Here is an 11,498-nt window from a genome sequence, read left to right as displayed (position 1 = left end):
GCAGCACTCAGGGTTAGTTGCCCTGCAGTGTGGGCTCTTAGTTCCCCGACCAGGGATCGAATCCACGTTCCTTGCACTGGCAGGCAGACTCTTAGCCACTGGATCACCAGGGAAGTCAATGATCTGCTATTATTTTTATCTGTCTTGAGCACCTAGGATCTCCCTTCATACTTATAACAGCTACGCCGGGCAGCGGTTATCAACCTCCTTTGAGAGACTTCCCTTACCCCACATCACACAGACATGAAAAGGTGGAGCTGGGATTTGGACTCATAGCTTCCTTCCTTTCTGCTACACATTACTGCCACTCAACCCAAAGAGAATGAGAAGATATAAAGGTGATGGGGTCAGAAGGTGTCTTGTATTTTAAAACCCCTTTATGTGTTCTGGAAAGTCTTTCTGGTCCTGTTTTCTGAGGTGTACTGTGTTTGTGCAGGGTAGTAATGAGACAGGACAAAATCCTAGAATGGCCTGACTCCAGGTGATGTACTATGCTGGAAATCCTTTTCCTTTGGAAATGCTATTCCTCCCTTTACCTAAGGTCTACCTGGTCATTGGTCCAAACCCATTGCACATGACACCTGCCCTGGTGTCATCTGACCAGACTCCATCTCTGACCTTGTCAGTATTTGTTGCCTCTCAGCACTGACCTACTTTCACCCTGTCATTTATTACACTGCACTGTGACTTCTTTGATGATCCTCCATTCCTGTCTCTTCAACAATGTAAAGTTTGTGCTGAAGGCACCTTTTCGCCCTCTGTGCTCAGCTTGGTTCCTGGTACCTAATAAGGGTCTGATGAGAAGGAATGAACCCTCTCTATTCCTTATCAGGATTAAATCCAAAGTCTTTATCTTGATCCACAGGCCCTGCCCGAAATCCTTGCCCTCTACTATGGATGCATCTCATGCCGATGTCTATCACTTCATGAGACCAGACGTAGCTTCTCTTTCACTTTTTAAATATAATAGCCTCTCTTGCTTAGAATGTCCATAGCTCTAATCACAATTCCAAAGTATTTGGGACTTCCCTAGCAGTCCAGTGGTTAAGACTCTAAGACTCCAATGCAGGGGGCACAGGTTGATCCCTGGTCAGGGAACTAAGATCCCACATGCCCTGTGGCACAATCAAAAACATCAAAAAGCAATTTCAATATAATTGATTATGTAACTATAAGTTGAACTACATGCAGCATCTGTGAGATAGTCAAGTGTAGGCAATTTCATATGACTCAAAAGAATAATGATTTGATGATGGTTCATCCCTGGACTGTAAGCTCTGTGAAGGATACTGCCTAAAAGGGTCCAGCAAATGATAGATACTCAACATTTTCATAATCGATGAATAGTCAACCACCTACATTTTTACCATCTAATTCCTTGACCGTACACATCCTAAAGTGTTGAGAGTTGTGTAAGCATGCAGAATTTCACACCATTCTCTGAATTAAGCCAGTTCTTTGTTACAAAGAGGAAGTAAAGAATTCTATCCCCCTAGGCTTCCCTTGTGGCTCAGCTGGTAAAGAATCCACCTGCAATGTGGGAGACCTGGGTTTGATCCCTGGGTTGGGAAGATTCCCTGGAGAAGGGAAAGGCTTAGTATTCTGGCCTGGAGAATTCCATGGACTATATAGTCCATGAGGTTGCAAAGAGTTGAACACGACTGAATGACTTTCACACACACACACACACACACACACACACACACACACACACACACACACACACATCTAGATATTCCAGTGAAGTATCTCGCCTTCCTGAATTCTCTAGCCACCTGGGTCTAGGCTCTAGTTCTGATTTAGGCAATCACGGTCAGAGTGGAGCACTGAGAACCATCAGGGCTCAGGCACTTCTCAGAGCTTGTCCTTCTACCAAGAAAGGGAGAGCAGTTTTTTTGGCAGAATCTCAGATGGGCCATTTATAGTAGCTGTTAATGGGCAAAGTGTTACCTCTTTGAACCCCAGCTTCCCCATGGGAATATTTATACAGTCAGTCCACATTCCAGAATTGTAAAGACTAAATGATATAACAAGTGAAGAGCCAGTGCAGAAGTCCTTTATTATTTTTGCACTCACTGTGGTCAGGAACAGGCAAGAAGGCAGCTTCAGACCTGAAGGTATTGGGGAGTCCATGGAATAGAGTTGTTGGGTTTGTGTCCCTTGCTGCTACAGTTATCTCATACCAGGCAGCAGACTTGGGACTAAACATTCATTATCTCACTTTGTCTTCAAAATCCCTGCCTGAGGTAAGAACTGTGTTTATTTTTTACAGATGAAGAAATTGGGCTCAGAAAAGTGAAGTTAATTACCTTATCTATGTACCCAGTCAGAGGAGGAATTAGGATTAGAACCCGAGTCACTTTTTCTTTTTTAACTTTTACACTGTTGTGTTGGGTTCCACTGTTCAGTTCAGTTCAGTTCAGTTGCTCAGTTGTGTCCAACTCTTTGCGACCCCATGAATCACAGCACACCAGGCCTCCCTGTCCATCACCAACTCCCGGAGTTTACTCAGACTCGCGTCCATCAAGTCAGTGATGCCATCCAGCCATCTCATCCTCTGTCGTCCCCTTCTCCTCCTGCCCCCAATCCCTCACTGTACGGCAATGGAAATCAACCACAACTACACACATATCTCCTCTCTCTTGAGCCTCCCCCTTCTCCTCCCATCCCTCCTCTCTAGGTCATCACAGAGTGCCAGATTGGACTCCCCATAGAACCCAAGTCTTTTTGTTAAAAACAAAAATCAAAAACATTTATTTGGCTGCACTGGGTTATAGTTGTGGCATGCAGGGTCTTTAGTTACAGCATGTGAGATCTAGTTCCCTGACCAGGGATGGAACCTGGGCCCCTTGCATTGGAAGTGCAGAGTCTTAGCCACTGGACCACCATGGAAGTCCCCAGAACCTAAATCTTTATACCAAGAAAAACAGATATTTTTCTCTTTGGGGCCTTCCTGTAGACAACAAATATCACTGCTCCTTATGCATTTCTTTCTTGGCCACTAATCTAATGATAAATAAATAATGGATTGCTACTGTAAAGCCTGATTTCTTGGCTATACCCAGGTAAATGTCCACTGGCTTCAGTAGCAATTAACTTCAATGAGAAGTTACCTGATTAATAATAATACCACCACCTGCTATTTATAGATGGCCATTCTCCAAGGAGTCCAAAATGCTTAGCAGACATTATCTAATCCAGTCCTGCTCTGTTACCGTAAATCTGGTCTGGGCTTGTGGTACTTCTGCCTTTTCACAGAGAGGGCTCATGTTCAGAGAGCGTTTAGATCTTGGCTCTCATCATACAGAAGGTTGGCATCCCCTACTCCTGGTCCATAAGTGTCTTTTTTGACCTCATAGTACTTTACCCTTCATGGAAATTAGACCAGGTCTGTTATCAGGATTTCTGCTTTCTGTGGGCCTCTGGCATTGCTCAGACCACAGGAGCTGGACAGACAGCTTCATGAGAATTTCTAAGGTTTTGCAAAGGGTTTGTCTGGACTCACTTTCAGGCGGAGGCATCTTGAACTGCTCCTGGGATCTGCATCAAAGTTGTCATCTCCTTCTCTCCTTACTCCTCTATGTCCTTTTTCACTGTCTGCGCTCTTTTCTTGTTTTCCTCCTCATTCTTCTTCTTCCTCTTCTTCTCCTCTTCCTTCTTCTTCAACACACACTTATTTGGAGCTAGTTTTATGCTAATGAAGTTGCTCAGTCGTGTCCAACTCTTTGCGACCCCAGGGACTGTAGCCTACCAGGCTCCTCCATCCACGGGATTCTCCAGGCAAGAGTACTGGAGTGGGTTGCCACTTCCTTCTCCAGGGGAGCTTCCTGACCCAGAGATCGAACCAGGGTCTCCTGCATTGGCGGCAGACACTTTAACCTCTGAGTAAGCACTTTATAGGAGTTGCTTGACTTATTCCTCACAGGAGATATTGATTGATAGGTATCATTGTCGATCTCATTTGATAGAACAGAAAACTGAGGCTCAGAGTGGATAAATTCCATTCTGATTGTTGACAGTGTAAACTTTCCCAGATCAACTTGAGAAACTCTGTGGCATTACCACTCAGCACAGTGTCTGGCGGGCATAAAACACCCAGTGAAAAGATGCTCATTAGAATAACAGAATAACTATCATTTATTAAGTATAGGTATATTATACATCATAATTTTCAATTCTTATAGCAATCTGATGAGGTAGGTCCTATTTTACAGAAAATGAACTAAAGCTCAGAAAGGTAAATAATTTGCAAAGTTCACACAGTTAAAAAATGAGGTTATATTGTATTAATTAATAAATAATTAATTCTTGGTTTTCCAGATTCCTGAATCTTTACACTTAATCCATAAGCTCGTTGGAATCAGTGAAGGGTTGGCTGGTGGATGGATGGAAGTGAGAGAAGTAGATGGGACCAGGATTCTCCTCCCATGCCTTTCTGTCTCAGATGCTAAATTCTTGGTGACAACAGGGTAATGATGATAAAGACACATATGTAGCACAGTCTGAAACCTTCAAGGACTTGTGTAAATTGTCCTGGAGTTGCTTACCCATGAGAGACTTTCACTCTACAGTGGGACCTGTAAAAACATTTTTTATTGGAATATAGTTGATTTACTATGTTGTGTTAATTTCAGGTATACAAGAAAATGAATCAGTTGTGCACATACATATAGCCACTCTTTTTTAGACTCTGAAAATATGGAACAGTTCATGAATTTATGTGTCATCCTTGTGCAGGGCTCATACTAACTTTCTCTGTATAGTTCCAATTTTAGTATATGGGCTGCTGAAGCAAGCATTCAGTTCAGTTCAGTCACTCAGTCATATCTGACTTTTTGTGACCCCATGGACTGTAGCACGCCAGGCTTCCCTGTCCATCACCAACTCCCAGAGTTTGCTCAAACTCATGTCCACAGAGTCGGTGATGCCATCCAAACATCTCATCATCTGTCGTCCCCTTCTCCTGCCTTCAATCTTTCCCAGCATCAGGGTCTTTTCCAGTGAGTCAGTTCTTTGCATCAGGTGGCCAAAGTATTGGAGTTTCAACTTCAGCATCAGTCCTTCCAATGAATATTCAGGACTGATTTCCTTTAGGATGGACTGTTTGGATCTCCTTTCAGTCCAAAGGAGTCTTCTCCAAGACTTCTCCAAGACTCTCTTCTCTCAAGAGTCTTCTCCAACACCACAGGTCAAAAGTATCATTTCTTTCTTTTTTTAAAAAATATAAATTAATTTATTTTAATTGGAGGCTAATTACTTTACAATATTGTATTGGTTTTGCCATACATCAACATGAATCTGCCACAAGTGTACACGTGTTCCCCATCCTGAACCCCCCTCCCTCCTCCCTCCCCGTACCATCCCTCTGAGTCTTCTCGGTGCACCAGCCCCAAGCATCTAGTATCATGCATCGAACCTGGACTGGCGATTCGTTTCATAACTCTCACATCATATATGACTGCTGGAAAGACCATAGTAGAAGCAAGCACTAAAATGTGGCATTTCAAGCGAGGGCTCACTCTTGGCGCTCAGGTCCAAGCACTGGTGACCTAAGGGATGTCCATGGGATACGTGTGCTCATGGATAGAAAGAAAGCCTGATTGCACCAGGATGAAGAAGAGTAGAACGATGAGAGCCTTATATCTCAGCAACTTTAAGGTAATGAACGTTAAGAGTTCAATCTGGAGTCGAAGAAGTTAAGGACATGGTGGAAGACACAGGAGTGTTGGTGCTAAGTATCTGGAACAAGACATCGACAGCTTAGAAATGGGATACAAGTCTAAAGGCAGCAGATGGAGTTAACAGAGCCTGGGAAGCTGGGAGCTAAGGCCATCCTGCACCAATGGAAGTCATGCAAGAGTTAGAAATACCATGGTTTCTCCCTTCCTTCTCTCCTCTAACCTCCCCCCAGTACCCCTGATTATGGTTTGTCAACTCTAATAGGAAGCCAACTTTGTGAGATTTAGGAAGTTCCGCTTTCAAGACATGGCTCTGTACAGTACAAAGCTGAAAATAGAAGTAGAAGGCTGGAAAATGCATCTGATGGACTAATGACTGATACTCTAGGTGTATCCTGGAATATTTATTTATTTACCAGACTAGAGTCAGATGTCTGGTCCAGATGGACTCTTAGGTTCTCGTTGCCATTCCAGAAGTTAGAGACCTTGAAAAGAGAATCTATTTTGTTAAGATTTTATCACAATTGAAGGAGAAGAAGGAATCTACCATTCACATAAGCATCTTATACAAGAATGTCACTTTGTAACCAGAGTCCAGCTTCCTTTGGTTGACTGCTTGTGGCAGCAAGTCACTGGGGACTGGCTTACCTGGAGGCAGAGGCCATGGGATTTATGCTGCTCAAAGGAGCTTGGCGGCCCCTACATCACCATCAGCATTCAGTGACATGGTGATTGAAATTCCAAAATGGATGAAAAATTCCCTGCAGTTAAAATGACAAGTCTGAAAATTCCTTTGACAGGATAAATAAATAAATACACAAGAAAGTGTAGAAATAAAACTTCTGCCTCTCTGCCTGGATAAGGGTAGGATTGCACTGGGAATTCAGTTCTTTTGCCATTCTGAGTTTGCTGAAGACAAGGAAAGCAAACCAGAGGGAACCTAACGCAGAGCCAAAACTACATCCTTCTTTCTCCAGAGGACCGCAGAGGTCCAGGAGTCAGAGTGCTTTTCTCACTAGGAGAATTTTATTCATTCATGAAATTTTTCCAGAGAATCAAGTGGCAAATACTTCTTCCTTGTTCCCTCCCTTGCTCCATCTATCCTTTTTTTCCTTTCTTCATCACTTGAGAAAAAAATATCCACTATTCCAGTTATCTATTGCTACATAGCAAATGAAACCATGCTTTGTGGTTTATAACAGCAGCAATCATTTACTTTGCTTATGCAACAGCAATCGTGCCAAGGCTTGGTGGGTCAGCTCTTCTTTGCTCCATATGGTTACCTGGGGCCTTTCAGCTGGAGCCTGAGGATTCTCTTTCTAGATGGCACACTCGGGATGAGGTGTTGGTACTGGGGCTTCCCAGGTGCTGTCAGCTGGGGAACTCAGTTCCCTTGTGGACCTCTCCAAGAGACTCCTTGGACTTTTTCAGAACAGGCTGGGAGGATTCCAAGAATGTTCCAAAAGATCCAGGGGGGAGCTCAGAACACCCCAGAAACCCAGAATCTCATTGCTACAGCATTACTTGGCCTAGGAAGTTTGTGGCTTTCTTTAATCCATCATCCTCACCTTATTGGAGGTGAGCCTGTAGTGTGAGTAACTTCACAGCGAAAGAGCAATGGCAGACCTTCAGGACTCCATGGAACTCAAAATAAAATTCCTAAGGTCAGCATCAGAATTCTGGCAGGACCAGGGATCTGGGAGGTCCCTAGCATGAATTAAGGGTGGTGACTTCATATCAGGCTGATTTCTCAGCTTTGATCATTTGTAGCTGAGTAAGTTTAGACGTGCCTCATAACTTACTCAGACTTCAGTTTCCTCAACCGTAAAATAAAAAGAATCCTGTCTCACTTTATTACTTTGAAAACAGTAAAGATGGTAGCCAAGGAAAGGAGAGGGGTAGGGGGACACATTAAAATATCAGGGTTAGAGTGGGCATTCAGTGAGTGGAAGCTATGTATTTATTTGAGTAGTAGAACATTTTTCCAGGAATCCTTTGCGATTCTGAATTTGAGTTCATTATTTTCTCTTTTTCTATTGTTTTTAGATTATTTACTTTTATTTTCAATTCATTTATATATTTTTGGCTGTGTTGGGTCTTCATTGCAGTGCACGGGTTTTTCTGGTTGTGGTGAGTGGGGGCACTCTCTTGGCGTGGAGCACAGGCTCAGTTCCCCATGGCATGTGGGATCTTCCTGGACCAGGGATTGAACCTGTGTCCCCTGCATTGGCAGGCAGATTCTTAACCTCTGGACCACCAGGGAAGCCCCTGCTTCTCTATTTATTGTAACTCATTTCTGACTTATTATCAAACTAATACATGAGCATTTTAATTATTCAGAAAATAAATGAAATAAGAAGAAAATAATAAATATCTGTAACAATGCAATCCTAATTTTTAGGTATTGCTTCAGATATATGTCAACTATTTATTGGCAGAAAAATGTACCACCTCAAATCTCAGGCCTTAACACAGCAATTACTGATGAATCTGGGCAGCTGGGGGTCAGCTGACCTAGGCTGAATTTGGTTGGGTGGCTCTGCTCTGCCCCACGAGGCTCTCATTCTCCTCCTGAGAACAAATGTCAGCCCAGTTACATTCTTCTCATGGAGGTGGGCAGAAACTTGATAGAACAAGTGGGACTGTACAAGGGCTCTGATGACTTAGGATAAAATTGGCTCACACACATTGCTTTCACCCCCTTTTATTGGTCCCAGCAACTCACATGACTGAATCCCAGGTCTAGGGGCCATGGGTGTAGAATCAGAAAATAGTCAAGAAGTGGGGCCAAGAACGTCATCTATCATAACATATAATTTTGTTTTGAAAAAATTGGCTAAATTGCATGTTCTTCGTTGTTATTGTAGTTTCTAGCTTTTTTTCACTTAATATAGTACGGAGAAACTTCCAGAGTCTTCTGCACTAGCGCTTTCATGGACTGTATCTTTATTTCATTGGGTGGATGCTTTATATTTTGTTCAATTTCTTTTTCTAATATTAGCCATTTAGGTTTTACCAGATTTCCTGTATAACGATAACTGTAGCTCTGAATTGGTGTGTATCCATGTTCATATTTTTATATTGTGGGGTCAAAATTTTATGCAAAAATACAGGGTTCAGATATATATTGCCAAACTGTTAACATTCAGAAAAGTAATACCAACTTACATGTCCCCACTAGCAGTGTATTTTAGCGCATACTTTCTTGAATTTTCGCTTACTTTGGGAATTTGTATGTATGAACATGTACATATTATTTAAAATTTTAAATTTTGTGATACTAGTACAAAAAACTCCTGTTTACATTTTATACCGATTCATCAATTGCTGCCATTCTTCACATTTGTTTCACAAATGTGTGCATGTAAGCGTTATCCACGTATATCTCTCTCTTTCTACACACATACACATATTTCTATTTCTGTATATGAATTCCCTTCCCCCTCCCTGATTCAGGTAAGAGTTTGGAGACACTATTTACTAAATACTTCACTGTGTATTTCATAAGAAAAAGACATTCTCATAGAAAACCATTGTGTAACTATCAAAATCAGAAATTAATATTGATACGATGCTATAAGCTAATCCATAACCTCCATTCATATTTAATCAATTGTCTAATAATATGCTTTTTAGTTTTTCCCAGTCCAGGATTTAATCCTGCAACACATAACTGTATTAGTTGTCATGTTTCTTTAGTTGTGTTTAATCTGGAACAATTTCTTTGCTTTTCTTGATGGCTTTTGATCTTGATATTTATGAAGAGTCCAAGTCAGTTATTCTGCAGAATGCCTGTCAAGTTGAGTTTCTCTGATATTTCTTCATGATTTGATTCAGGTTATGCATTTTTAGCAGAAAAAACTAAAGAATTAATATTGTGTCCTCCTTGGGACAGCATATCAGGATGCACGTGATGTTCATTTGTTGATTTTTAGAGATATTAACTTTGATCATTTAGTTCAAGGAATGTCTGCCAGGTTTCTCCACAATAAAGCTCCTGGTTTTCCATTTATACTCTCTTTGTAGGTACATATTTTGAGACTATGCTAATACTGTTTCACAGCAAACATTCAGCCTCTAGCTCTAGCATACACTGGGGCTCCCCTAATAGTCAGTAAAGAATTCACCTGCAGTGCAAGAGACCTGGGTTTGATCCCTGGGTCAGGAAGATGGAGAAGGAAATGGCAGCCCGCTCCAGGATTCTTGCCCAGAAAGTCCTGTGGACAGAGGAACTTGGCAGGCGTCAGTCTACATGGTCACAAGAGTCAGACATGGCTTAGCGACTAAACCACCACCGCCACCTGGCATTCTCTGATGATTTCTACTTTCTATTATTAGGTTTGGGCTTCCCTGATAGCTCAGTTGGTAAAGAATCCGCCTGCAATGCAGGAGACCCGGGTTTGATTCCTGGGTAGGAAAGATCGTCTAGAGAAGGGATAGGCTACCCACTCTGGTATTCTTGGGCTTCCCTTGTGGCTCAGCTGGTAAAGAATCCACTTGCAATGTGGGAAACCTGGATTTGATCCCTGGGTTGGGAAAATCCCCTGGATAAGAGAAAGGTTACCCACTCCAGTATTCTGGCCTGGAGAATTGCATGGACTGTATAGTTGATGGGTTGCAAAGAGTTGGACATGATTGAGCTATTTCCCTTTCATTATTAGGTTAACATATACTAGTTGGTGTGTTGCAGAAGACTCTTGAGGGTCCCTTGGACTGCAAGGAGATCCAACCAGTCCATTCTGAAGGAGATCAACCCTGGGATTTCTTTGGAAGGAATGATGCTGAAGCTGAAACTCCAGTACTTTGGCCACCTCATGCGAAGAGTTGACTCATTGGAAAAGACTTTGATGCTGGGAGGGATTGGGGGCAGGAGAAGAAGGGGACGACAGAGGATGAGATGGCTGGATAGCATCACTGACTCGATGGACACGAGTCTGAGTGAACTCTGGGAAGTGGTGATGGACAGGGAGGCCTGGCGTGCTGCAATTCATGGGGTCGCAAAGAGTCGGACACAACTGAGTGACTGAACTGAACTGAACTGATCTTCTGTAAGGAATACCTTTCTCATCTCTCCTAGATATGCGTGAATGTATATATATGTATGAGGTGAGGTGAAGTCACTCAGTCGTGTCCAACTCTTTGCGACCCCATGAACTGTAGCCTACTAGGCTCCTCCCTCCATGGGATTCTCCAGGCAAGAGTACTGGAGTGGGTTGCCATTTCCTTCTCCAGGGGATCTTCCTGACCCAGGGATCGAACCCAGGCCTCCCGCATTCCGGGCAGATGCTTTAACCCCTGAGCCACCAGGGAAGCTATATATATGTATGAATGTATATATATATATGTGCATATATACATATGCATTCATATATTTATATTGTTACAGACGGATTCTTTTTTAACATGTTTATTGGCGTATACTTGTTTTACGATGTGTTATTTACTGCTGTACAGCAAAGTGAATCAGCTCTGCTGCTGCTGCTGTAGCTTCAGTCATGTCCGACTCTGTGCGACTCCATAGGCTACGTATACATATATCCCCTCTTTTTTTGGATTTCTTCCCCAGTTAGGTAACCACAGTATTGAGTAGAGTTCCCTGTGCTACATAGTAGATTCTCATTTAGTAATCTATTGTATAAATACTACTGTATATATGTCAGTCCCAACCTCCCAATTCACTCCATCCCTTTTCCCCCTTCTTGGTGCCCATGCATTTGCTCTCTAGGACTGTGTCTCTATTTCTGCTTTGCAGATAGATTTATCTGTACCATTTTTCTAGATTCTACATATATATGATAATGTATGGTATTTGTTTTTCTC

The 11,498-nt window shown here is 42.4% G+C and overlaps 1 non-coding gene across 1 annotated transcript; it reads right to left on the bottom strand.

Annotated features, from left to right (window-relative positions):
* Positions 1-4,692: 4,692 nt before the first annotated feature.
* Positions 4,693-4,797, bottom strand: LOC114117699 (U6 spliceosomal RNA). The gene has a single exon (XR_003591357.1). It is a non-coding gene; the product is annotated as a U6 spliceosomal RNA (small nuclear RNA).
* Positions 4,798-11,498: the final 6,701 nt, after the last annotated feature.

The sequence above is a fragment of the Ovis aries genome, chromosome 13, assembly GCF_016772045.2.
Source record: "Ovis aries strain OAR_USU_Benz2616 breed Rambouillet chromosome 13, ARS-UI_Ramb_v3.0, whole genome shotgun sequence".
In the NCBI taxonomy this organism is placed as follows: Eukaryota; Metazoa; Chordata; class Mammalia; order Artiodactyla; family Bovidae; genus Ovis; species Ovis aries.
The sequence above is the reverse complement of the archived record's forward strand: the minus strand, read 5'-3'. Positions and strand labels throughout refer to the sequence as shown.